Genomic DNA, 13,309 nt, shown 5'->3' on the forward strand with positions numbered 1-13,309 from the left:
AGCTGTTCTTTTCCATACAGGCTTTGATCGAGGCGAGGGTCGAAATGCTCCTTTAACCGAGCGCAACTATTGCGTGTTACACAAGCGAGAGTTTGGACTTTTGTGTAAAATAATTCATCGCATTAAACAGTCATGAAAGACGATAGCACGGCCCAGCCAAAGGATTTCTTGGAGGAATGGCTTGATTTACACCATTTCTGTGGTTGTTTTCACTGATGGCCACACGGGTGCAGCAATTAACTAAGAGAGCACCGGTTCAACTGTGATTATTGGAGAAGCCAAGCGTTCCTTGAAACGCTGTATGTAAATGATTAAACTGTCACAGCAGTCGATCCAGATATTTCACATCCAACTTTTCCGGAAAGACAATTACAGATTCATGCTTTAAGTGTTCATCATTTCAGAACTCACCATGCTATTCCTGATTAAATTTTTCTTTTTGTCTCCTTATCTATACTTTTATTGATCATCCCGCCAAAAGGCATGCCAGGGTTTTTATTCTTATTAAACACTTCATTATGAAAAGGATATTACTTATACCCCCTGAGCACAATGTAATGTATGATCCATATTCTGATTCTATAATGCATGCTGAAACGCTTTTCACACTGATTCCAGCTCAATGGCTGTAAAAGCCTGTAACTATACCTGTAATTTCCTCTTATGGCCATTGATTTATTTTTTTTAATCTCATGCATTTGTTTTCTTTATATATCCTATCTATTGCTTTCTTAAATTTGCCTCCCAGTCTCCCCATTTCAAAAATGTTTCAAAAATACCATTAAAAATTAAAGAACGAGGTGTAAAGAACATGAACGTGTCGATTCGGAAAGCATGACTTGTAGCCCCTTGTTGCAATTGCAACATACAAATCAATGTGTATGTGAGGGCTGTAAAGTCATCCGTCTTCCAGTTATTTATTAGCAGCATGAGCCCAAATCTGATTGGCACTAGTGTCATGAGGCTTTTTACATGCACTGCAGAACACAAGCAGGTTGCAGACATTGAGAGCGGAAACAAAGCATATTGTCAAAGGCGATATTGCTGCGGTCCATAACAATCTGATCAGTTTCACTGATTTAATCTCGGAAAACAATCTTTTACTTAGATCGTTGCCAAGGGGCAGAGAAGTATTATATCTCAAGCTTGTAAAGACAAATTAAGACGCATGTCTGTATCAAAACCACATCTGGCGTGTTGTTAAACCCACGGTCTTGTAACGTCCTCAAGAGAGGCTGAGAATTATCTCTCGCCAGGAAAATCTCCATTAATTATTGAACGAGATCTGCTGCTTTTTGGTGCAAAATAAGCATTTTAATAATGCATTAGATTTGATAAGCAGTTTCTCCATGGCTCATTGGGAAAAAAATTCAATGCTACAGATATTACTTATGTGCTTCACTTTTCCAATTCATTAGCTGTGATGGATCCAGTTAATTAACCCACACAGCGCTGGCCTTTCACAGATGGGTGGAAATTCAGTCATTACGGCAAATGAAGGCACGGCCTCGCTGATTGAAAATTCTCCAAATATCTCTCCTTGGATGGAGTGCGTTTGCCGAATTAACAGACTCGACACGAGCCTCGTTCAGGCACATTTGAACTCGAGCGTCTCGTCATGTGCATCACCCGCTTGCATGAATCGACTCACATTTTTTCAGCGGTTCTGTCTTTGGATAACATAATCAGCTCTTTCAAACGGCTACTTTGTCCTTGTCATCTGTTATTTAAGCAGGATGCTGTAAAGGCCGGGTTTTGAGTAGGCTGTGCACTAGAAGATGAGGGAATAGTGTATCTATAGTGACGCCTTCGGTACAGTAATGTCACAAAACAGAGGACCTGTGCATCACAAATGAATTTAGAGGATGTTTGAATCACTCGATCTACACACTGTGTAGTGTATTCGGGAAAAAAGGCTTACAAAAGGTTGTTAGGGCATTACTGCAATATGCCCAAAAATCAACAAAACTTTTTTTCGGTAAAATAAAAAAATACAGTAATTAACAAAATAATAGTATTATCAAATTACTTAAATTTGTTAAATATGCTGCGACAGCCACCTTTTAAAAACACAGGTGGTGAAGCAAAAGCCACAAGTTCATCACAAGTAGCTTTTCACAAACTGAGGTGAATACCATATAGATGGTACTAATTCTATCATATACACAAATATGAAACGCCATCATACAATAAATATGGATTTAACAAACATCTTTGTCACGCCCCTGAACACTCTTAGGTTGCTTTTAATTCTGCCTTAGTTTAGTTCCTGTTTGACCATATTTGGTATTGTTCCTGTTCTCATTAGTTCATTAGTCCCCAGCACCCCTCTGTCCCTCGTTATCTGCCCTACTTCAGTTCTTCCTCATCCGGTATTGAATGTTGTGCACGTTAACCCTGCGTCTCTGTGGCTTTGCCTCATTGGAAATAAATATATTTAGTTATTGGGTTATTTTTGCCTCCGTCAATATTATGTAGCATAGAGTCCTAATGTGCATAACTCAGTTTAACATTTCAGTATCAGAAAACCATAAGAGAACCGTGTGTCAATGTACGATTTTTTTCAGAACTTTTACTTCAAACTTGTCCCATCCATCCATAGCTATAGCAAACTGTCTATACAAACATTAACGGTCATGATGTACAAGTTTGGCTAAGATATTCTAGGTGGTTTTAGTGCTTTGGATAGAGTAATGGACTTCAGTAAATGCCACATTAATTTTAACGAATGCAACTGACATTGCAGCCTATTGCCTCCATATGTCTAACAAAAAAAAATACAAACTCGGGGATAAATGGTAAGGGACAAACATTTATGCATAGCATGCATGAGGCGAATATGTTAGCAGGTACATATTTACACCTCGGAGGATACCTGGTGTTAATGAATTTTTAGCAGCATCTTAATCAACACTTATTAAATCAAATCTGCTAAGTGTGCTTTCAAAGAAAACATGCCTGCAATTTAACTTTGGGCACTGGAATGCGTTATTCGAATGTTTTAATTACATTTAATGCGATAAAAACAGGCCATATTTCGCCACGCACGTATGTATGGCAACGAATCTCAGTTCGTATTACCATGGCAACCCCGCATCTCAGGTTATTTTTCCGCCATATCTTAGAGAATTTAATCCAGCGTTGACAGACAAGACTTTACTTTTATACTGTCACCTCGAGGACAGAAGGGATGACGGGCTAAATTTATATTCAAATACTGTTTGTCATCAGAGATTAAAACACAATTAACTGAGCTGTTGCCGGTATAGTCGCTCCGGTTCAAATATATGAGAAGTTTGAGCTTCGCGTGACCACGGCTTCACGTTATTACATGACAGTCGCAGCTTTAAGATAAGGGTATTATACTAAAACCCTCATAAGAGAGCAAAAAAAAAGTATTATGGAAATGACATTTTTACAGTGGCTGTAACCTGAGGTATGAATATTTGCCGTTTCTGTAACTTCTCCCACATTTGTATTTGGATTGCGAGTGATAATTGTGGCTAAGGTTAGTAAGAGAATTAAACGAACTGAGATGAGTCGTTGTCCTCTGAACCGTGAGGAACAATATCGTGCTGAAGTCAAGTTCGATTCTGTTTTCTGCTGGCAACTGTGTGAGGAACTGAGTGAAACATGATTGTGTCGTTATGTAGAGAAGCCACTGCTTTACGGTTACGTTTGCCCTTTAATAACTGACACGTATGCAATTTCATATTTGCAGTAGGTTTCTTTGTACCGTGTTGCCAAGTAACTAAATGGACATTAATTTGAGTTTACTGCGTTTGCTTTAGTCTACCGCACATCCGTAATTCTCACAAATGTCAGAGGACGCTCCGCTCGTTCAGGGCAAGTCTCGGATGTCCAGAGACGAGCGCTCCAATGAATGAGCAGGATTTCTCTGAACTGTCATACTGATGGATCACTCTCATGGGCCATTGACAGTTCTATTTCAGTCAGGCTTATCAATGGAAGCCTGTCTCTGTGACGGAATAAAAAAAAAAAAAATACAATTACCTCACAGTGCAGACCTTTTTTTTTTTTTTTTTCTCTAATTGTTAGATTATATCATGACTATATTGTTAATTCCCCCTTTTTATTAGAATTTTTTTTTTTTTTACATCAAGGTTACGTTTTGATATTCTGACTTTTTGTCTGTCCCTGAGAATTCAATTTAAATCTCAGTTTTCCCTTTTTTTTTTTTTTTTTTTTTTTTCCAGAATTCTGAGTTTAGATTTAGAGACTTACTTTTACATTTTTTAATTATGACTTGAATGAGCAAGAAATAAAAACGAGGAAATTACCGCTTTTTATGCACAACCCCCAATTGCAAAATATCAGCTGAGGTTAAAGTTTGTTTCACAATTCTGATTAAATGTTAAAAGTACAAGTACAAATTCAGATTTTTTTTTTTTTTTTTTTGCGGAAACAAGCATCCATACATACCCATGTGTGAAATATATTTCCGAGAACTGATTCTGGCGGCGTCTGAAATCGCATGCTCTCTGAATAAGTGCTTCTTTAAAAAATTATTACTTGTCAAACATTAAAAAAAAAGTATGTTCCGTGCAAAAATGAAATCCAGATTGATCACGTTTAACTACTACAGCTATTCACAAACCCTCCTCTGTGATTTCACATGCTGCCCTCATCTTAGTAAACCTGCAGAAATAGGAAAGTCATGAATGACATCGCATTAATGTCTTAGCCATGAGATTCAATGGAAGGAAACTAGTTTAGGTTGAGAAACAGACCCCAGTCATCTCTCTTTTACCTATTTAACAACATCTCAAACTGTTCAGCTTTGACACAATCTCAGTATGAGCTAATTTACCGCATATTAACACGATTCATAATATTTCTTCCAAATGATGTGAAATGCACAATCCTCATAAATGTTATAGCTACGTACTACAAGTTTTATTTAAAAATATTCACATTCACATAATGTACGTATTCATTTTTAAGTAAAAAAAACTACCTGTTAAATAAGCTACGAAAGAGAATCATCTGGAGATCCGTCATATTTGAGTTGCACTGGTTTTCCTTTCGTGGCTAAATTTAGTTCATAATTTTTTTTTATTTTGATTAGCCACCGGGCATTCATTTGTCATCTCAGCATCAACACTCGCACAACCCGCAACAATAACACTGTGCTTTTGTCAAAAGTATATGTGTGCGCTGCTGTTAATTATTTATGTTGCCATATGGAGCGCTGCGAGCTAAAAGTGTTTTTCATCTTGTTTATCTATATCTGTACCTGCGGCGGTGATTACTTTGACTGAACAGCAAATAATCTCCTGGTATAAAGAGGACGCCTGCGGGGGATTGATTTAAGGGCTGCAACAATAGAGAACTACATCCAATAAAAACGCTGCCTTCCGTGATTTCAAAGTATGTGAAGGTATACTTCATCAAGACCCTTTTTAAACCAAATTTTGCTTACAGCACATTATATACTGCGCGCTATTTTTCAGTAGTATGTAAAATCATAGGCTATGCAGCAGACAGCGCTGTGCTAAAACTGACACGTGATCCCGTGTCGAGTGTTCAATTAATCAGATATACATATTTATTTAGCATTTAGATGCAATTTTGTCTTTTGGCAGTTTAAATTGTATTTATATGATTGCAGTTATTCATCTCTTTAAGGCAAGACGGGTCAGGACATCTCTGTACCTCCCCAGTTGATTACATTAAGTAAAAAAAAAATAGGCATGATCTAATCTGCATATCTTTCTAGAACAGAAATGACTGGATAAAGCCATGCAAGCTTAAAATACAGAATTGTTTGACCGTACTGGCATGTTTGAGTCAAAAAGTTTTAAACCGAGGATTTCGGATCTCTCTCTCTCTCTACGTAAATCAAAAATAGGCCGAAAAAAAATTTATAACATTAAAAACGTTAATAGGAATAAAACGGTGAGCAATATATGAACAAACTCTTCTTTAAAACCCTTAAGAATATAGATAGGAATGAGAAAGTGGCCTTTAAAGAAAGGTACTGTAATTGAAATCTGCAGAGGATATAGATGGCATGCATTTAGGATGTCTTCTTTCCACTAGACTGAAGGCTACAGAAGCAGAAAACCCCAAAAGTGGCGTCTTGCCTTGAAACGTGAAATACACCTGCGCTTTTTCTTGCGCTGTACAGAGTTTTTGGAGCTCTAAGAGCCAGTGGCTATAGAAACATTAGCAGTCTGTGCACAGCATGCTGCAGCAATAGAGGAGTTTCCTAACATGCTACGCACACACAACTTAGTTGGGCTGTCACTCTCCATCACGCGCCGTCGCTAAAGCAAGTGATTAGTCAGGATTGCTTTTCCACAGCGAGAGCTTTTTAGAACCGTCACATTTTTAAAGGTCAGCAGCAACCAACAGATGATAAGAGAGGAAGATCGGTCATTGAAAAAAAATGAGCTAATCTTCCACATTACTTGCTTTTCGAGTGCATATTGGGCTGTCAAATATCAAATGCCTTTTTAATGAGTTCCTCTTCATTGAGGAGGAGATGCTGGATTGTTACGAGCCGGATGGGACACAACAAGAGAGGATGAAAGGAAACCAAAAAAATTCTCAGATGTTGCCAATCGTGACACGGAGTGCAGTGAAAAAGGACCTCAATGAATAAAAATCAAGAGAATAGATCCGAGTAAGACGGAGCCGACGTACACAAAGCGGTAATACTGTATTACTGCAGAAAGGAGAAGATACAAAATGAAGAGGAGAAATTAGTTTTTCTGGGGGCACAAAAAACGAGCGCAGATCGTGTGACGCTGACATGTGAATAATTATGCTGATTATTCAGCTTCGCATCATAGAAATGAATTGCCACTTTAAATTGTATTCAAATAGAAGTTATTTAAAATCGTAATGTTTCATAATATCGCTATTTTGACTGTTTTTTTTTTTAAATAAAATAAATATATAAATGAAATAATATATTAATACAATAAATGCAGCCTTGGTAAGCATAACAGTATCCAAAAATTTTATTTTTAAAAAAATAGGAATAATAAATTGTTATATTTACATAAATATGCTGGATACTAAATGGCATGCAAGTGATGAAGACATAACTTCAAGTTGTAATACAAATATAACAAAAGTTGTCATGAACAAACTCTGAGGGGCAGGACATTATATGGGGGCTAAAAGCTGAAATGTATTGCTTGTATTTTTATGAAGGCGCTCATATGAATATAATCTATTTAGCGTTGTACTACTGTTCTAGTTGGACGAATCTCTGTTAGGAGTTACTTTAGAGACTTACTGTAGAGGTTTAGCAACTTTTGTGACATGGCAGGTGTTAAAAAATTGGATACATGTTCAGATTAGTAAGCGAGTCTCATTTTAGCATGAAAAAAAGTCCATTACATTTGTGCTTGTTTTTAACTAAATGAAATCTAAGCCCGAATGACTTTGTTTCGTATTCAACGTGCCACAGGCTTAAACGGTTTTGAGCACAGAATATTCCTAAAATACGCAGAAAACATTTAAAAGCCAGCGCGTTTAAATCTTAGTATTTTTCCTGCATATACTTTTTCTGCTTTGTACTAAGTGCCTACGCTGGCAGCACATGCGAAGGCCTCTCGGCAGGTTTTTCTGACATTAGACCGAGTTAATGATGTGTGAACTGTCAGTGATTGCGCCCTGTAGTCCAGCGGCGCTGCTCTCTCACCGTCCTTTAACAGTAGTAGGTCATTTTAATCACAAGACGTGGCGCTCCACTAACAGCCTCGCGTTTCACACCCCACACAGGAATACGCTTAGACAGCTTTATATAGACGCCGCTGAACAGCGGTGTGTTTTTGACTTAAACGCACACCATACCCCAAAAATAGAGCTTGACTTCATTTTTCTATAACGTGCATATGCGTCTACACCCGGCGGGTGGAACAGCGGTGAATTAGTGGTCTTTTTGGGGTAATGGCGGGGTTCTGTGAAGCTAAATGACTCTGATGTTTCCTCTCCATGTTGATGATTACTAGTCATTTTGGCTCACTTCCATTTTCAGCTCTAACTACCTCAGCGACACTGTAACCGTAAATGGATTTTTTAAAATGATAAGATGATTATTTTTTGGAATTATAAATATTACGCATAGCGCACTATCGCATCCGCTAAACGCAGTCTAAAATCGCATACGTGTTCATACGTCTCCAGATTTCCAATGAACAGTACTTTTCTCAAATCATAATACATCGTTGTCATATATAATATGTCATTATCAGAATAATATAAATATGGGCAGTTTATGTGAAGACTTGTAGCATGTGGCAGTGCAACAGTGCTGTTATTGTAAACTAAAACTAGTAGTTTTTGTTTTATTTTAAATAAATCAAGTAAAATATAAGATGAAAATCTGAAAGTACAAAAATTAAAATCTAAAACTGCAATAAGAACCAATTCATGTAACTGTTCTTTACATGTGTTAAAATGGAATATAATCTATTAAATATTAATTTATCCTTTTTAAGGTCATTAACCTTGATCGCCATAAACTGTAAGAAATTCATTTTAGGGAAAAAATTACCCCAATCTGAAAAAAAAGAAGATATAAAAATAGTAAAAATATAAGATAAAAATAGCCTTGTACTCGTGTTCAATTTTATTATTATTTATGCATTGTTTTTAGTGTTTATTAACATTTGCCATTAATGTTTTAGGAATTTTGTTGTCATTTTTTTTACATTTGTAAAAATATTTCATACAGATTTATGTGTGTAGGTGTAATTCTTTCTTCATGTGCTTTATTGCGGGGATCAAATGTCCCAACAATGGTAGTAAAACCTGACATTTCTGACATTGTAGGGACCACGAGGGGAAAAAAACCTTATTAAAATAGATAAATGATGTTTATCTCAAAGTAACCTTGCAAACAGGTTTCTCTAAGGTTCTGTAAGAGTAGGTTTAGGGGATAGAAAATATTGCTTGTTCAGTATAAAAGTCAAATCAGCAGCACATTTTGGCAACTTACCTCACATAGAGTAACAACATGCTCCTTTATCAACTGAACGGTTTAAAATAGTGGAAAATCAGCTTTTTATGACCCCCAAAAAATGTAATTACAGTATAAAAAAAAAACGGCCCTAATCTCCACTCTTTTGAAGGAAAGAGGAAGTTTTTATGCTGCTGTTGAAAGGTGTGTTTTTGTAGTGCCCGAGCATGCAGCTCATGCAGCTCTGAAATCTTTCCGCAAAGCACAAATTAATCAACGCTGCATTAATCTGCGCTCCCAGCGCTCGGTGTTACAGTCGCTACTCGTGATGAGGTTTTACTCCTTCCTCTTGGAAGGAAGCCAGAGAAAGAAATATGTCCTTCCTCAAACCGACAGCGGCAGCTTGTCGTAAGAGCTGCAAGAGGAATTTTACATAACGTGCCAATCAGATTGGGGGGGGAATATGAAGTTTCCTCTGGGCACATGTCACAGACTCTCTCCCGGCTCGGCGGTGCGAGACGGGCAGGACAGTGGTGTCACTTCCTTTAATTTCGGGAACATTTTGCAGCGGGAACATCTATCACTTGAGACTCAATGACACATAGCGCTGGAATTCTCAGCGTTTGATCTGTCCATAATCCTTCCCAACAGGCAGTGGAAAAGCTCTACAGAGTCTTTGCGCTGAGAGCTAATAAATTATTCATGACGTTGCCCTTAAAGCGGGGGAAATGAATAGAGCATGACATGAAGTTTACACTAAAGGTTGAAGTTAATTTGTTTTGTGGCGTCCCATTGCTGCTGTTGATCCAGCTAGTTGAAATTAAAGTTTGATCCATGGAAACCCAAAGGGCAATGCATTCTGTACACGAGGCGTTAATATTTACCCCCCAGCCGGGCTCTGTAAGAGTAATTATTTCTTTCTATTGGCCTCTAGAGAGAGTGGAACAATATCTAAGCGCATCCGAGCTGGAAGTGAGCGACGCGGATTTGATAGCTGCCGACTTACATAATGGTGATCATGTCACCGATAATGACAAAACAATAACGAGTTGTGATGACTCGTGTCACAATGAAATACTATATGATCAACGTACCCGTTAAAATTCCTTTAAGCCAGCTCTTAAAGGTATAGCTCATTCCAAAATCACATTTAGCCATTATTTTAGCACAAAAGGTTATTTTTAAAGGCATACCTTTTCTATACGAGTTACCATCCATATGAAACGGTGTCATCCGCCAAGCTCCACAAAGGACGGTTCATGACTTATGATATATGACTTTCACGTCTTCCGAATTGCCTAAAAGAAGAGAGAGAGAATAAAATTTTTAATTATCCTGAGAAACAAGACATTAAAAAAGTAACCTAAAGTGACATCTTTAAGCATAAGCATGTTTGTGAAATATGAAATGCTGTCTCACATTATTACAAAAAATTTATAAAAATGACACGCATAATAAAATTACCCCAAAAAATAAATACATTTTTTACTAAAGTGTAAACTGAAATGTTAAATGTAATTAAACAGATCAATTGAACTTATTTAGAAAAAAGTTCTACTAACTTAGACATTTTGAGTTCCTGTAACTTTTTTTTTGAGTAGCTTCAAACCGGTATGAATGTCTTTGTTCTGCCAAACATAAAGAAAGATGTCTTGGAAAAAAGTTTGTAACCGGGCTGTTTTGGGTCACCATTAACATCCATAGTAGAAAAAGACACTGTGGAAGTCAATGGTGATCCAAAACAGCCCGGTTACAAACTTTTTAAAAAAAAAATATCATCCTTTGTGTTCTGCAACTAACAGACATGTACCAACTTGCCCCAAAGTGCCATTTAATGCTGACGTGGTTTGAAAATAGCATTAATAAATAGTATTTTGGGGCTTAAATAAAGCCTTTAGCATTTCTATTCCAAATTAAAAGAAAGAAATGAAAGATTAAAGCACGCGGTGCAGTTTAAGAGCACGCCGCAGGCAGATCAGAACATCGTTCGAGTGTGCCGTTATCATGGGCTAATACATCACCTCTACCTTTTCGGTGTCTGTTGCCATAGTAAACCCATTCTTCCATCAACCAAAACACATGCAAAACAGAGACCCTTTCCACTTTTACCGCGAGCTTCAGCCGTCTCTATGGCAATGCCTGTTAGAAGGCACCTTTGATACTCTGAGTTATGTGCAGCGACTGCTGGAAACAATGGCTGTGTTTAACATTCTAATCAGCAGAAATGGAGCATTGAGCAGTCACAAAGACAGCTCCCATATCTCACGCAAACACAAAGCCTCCGCAAACACTGCAGCGAAAACTCCTGATTTAACTTACTGACACCATCAGCACAGAAATACTGCAACATCTCATCTGCCTTTCAGAGCAAGTTTAGGTTCTTACGTGTTTTTACAGCCATGCCAAAAAAAAATACAAAATTTGTGAGCATTTTGCTCTTAGATTGAAGAACGTTTGAGTCATGTTTTCCCATGCATTTGAAGAACGGAGGGGTTCCATGGATGTTGAACTTTCTCTCACTTGAAGCAAATCAAAGCACATTAAAATCATAATGTTGTCAACATTACTTGATACATTTTGGAGCCAAATTACCTAAATATCTGTTTCTTCAATTTCTTAAAATTCCACAATTATTTATAAATATTGAACGATTATGTCTATGATTATGATTATGATTATATAAATAATTATTTCGATTTAAAAGTATCAAATTAAGGCTGTGCACTCAAAAAATGTTTTAATAAAAAAAAAAAACCACTAGACATTTTAATTGATCACTGTAATATAAATTCTCAACCAAATAAAACATGCATTTTACAATACTAATTTACTTTATATTAACATTTCTCATATGTTTCTCATAATGCATAATGCTACTTACTGATAGTAAAATTTACAAACATTTCTCAGTGATAATTGTTTCCACGTAATTTTTTTACTGTAATAAACTGATTTACATAGGTGTCAAAAAAGGTTTATATAGGTTTTAATTTGTTCAAAATAAAGTTGATGTGGTTTTTGTTGTTTTTAGCGGTCATGTTTTGCATTACTAAACTACATTATGCAATTTTTCCAGGTGGCTTATATGTCTGATCTAAAACGCATTGCACTCATGTTTTACCACAAACAGAAATCACAAGTAAATTCGAGTCATCTTTGCATAACTCTTATATGAAGAGTGTACAAAGTAACGTATGGTTTGAAATTGAATAACACAGTACCGGTGTAAATATATCTATTGATAGCCTACAATATGCGTCACATGACTAAACGTGCATCATCGTTTTCAAAATTTCACACAAAAATTGTGTTTTCAAATTCATCTACTTTGGAAATCGATTTCAAAACACTGACAAAAACACCAGAAGGCAAAAAACAGAGAGAAAAAGTTTAAAAACATATAGGACTGAAGTGCTGGGCAACATAACTACCATGTAAGCTTAAACCAACTGAAATCATTAGTGACAACAATATCTGGATTGTTTAAAGACACAAAACACCATAAGTATCAATGGTCAAATGGCTTTAATATATTCAATTTAAGCTTTACGGTGAAAAAAACCTGTAAACTCATACCTAATAAGAAACCAAAATCCACAAAGAGCCTCTTGTTCTTGTAGCATCAGCTGGGAGCAATCGCACTTTTCCAACTGATCTAACAAATCAAAAATCAAAGATAGCACAAAAAGTGTCACGACACCTTTCAGGAAAGTGTCAAGCCAAGTTGCGCGCTGTATAATTAGAGGCCCGACCTGAGAGTCACGAACGCGCCGGCTAAAGCAAAGCACTCGATTGGACAAGAAAACTGAAGTATGCAACATTTTGAAAGAGCTTTAACCGCAGCTTCAAGAAGTCGTGTGAGGATGTCACCTTCATTATTGCGGGTCGATCAAGGAAAGGCTTATGAATACACTTACAAACTTTCAAAAGACTTTTCATTTAGGAGACCTTTTTCCTCATTTGATTCAGCATGCCCTTGCATATTCAAAGAAACCAGCTCTGGATAGAAGCCAAGATGGCAAGACATCTAATTTACTGTACAGATACTCCAATCCGGCTGGCCATTAACTACAAAAGATGCCGCTCTGCTTTTAAAGGAGCCAGTGTTTTCCTCTGTTTGGCACTGGCTGATTCTCTTAGAGTCCTGCGGTGAATAACGTCGTTAGAAATGCGCTCTCAGTTCAGGGGTCATTCTGGTGTCATGCATTCCTCTATGCGGCCAAATCAATATTTACTGCTGCGGCAGCGAATCGTTTCTTTTATCACTGGAAATAGATGCACCTCAATAATGTCACATAATAGCGGAGTATTTTATGAGAACGTTATCTGAGAAGATCAAAATGACACGGCTGCTTTCTGCTTCTACAGTTT

General features: G+C 37.0%; 1 long non-coding RNA gene across 1 annotated transcript in view; it reads right to left on the reverse strand.

Annotated features, from left to right (window-relative positions):
- The window catches only part of LOC122361832, a 31,361-nt gene that overhangs the window by 3,368 nt on the left and 14,684 nt on the right, over positions 1-13,309 (reverse strand). The window contains exon 4 of the long non-coding RNA XR_006253028.1: positions 10,132-10,236. This is a non-coding gene — a long non-coding RNA (uncharacterized LOC122361832). The remainder of the gene's footprint in view (positions 1-10,131; positions 10,237-13,309) is intronic.

Source organism: Puntigrus tetrazona, chromosome 17 (assembly GCF_018831695.1).
Source record: "Puntigrus tetrazona isolate hp1 chromosome 17, ASM1883169v1, whole genome shotgun sequence".
In the NCBI taxonomy this organism is placed as follows: domain Eukaryota; kingdom Metazoa; phylum Chordata; class Actinopteri; order Cypriniformes; family Cyprinidae; genus Puntigrus; species Puntigrus tetrazona.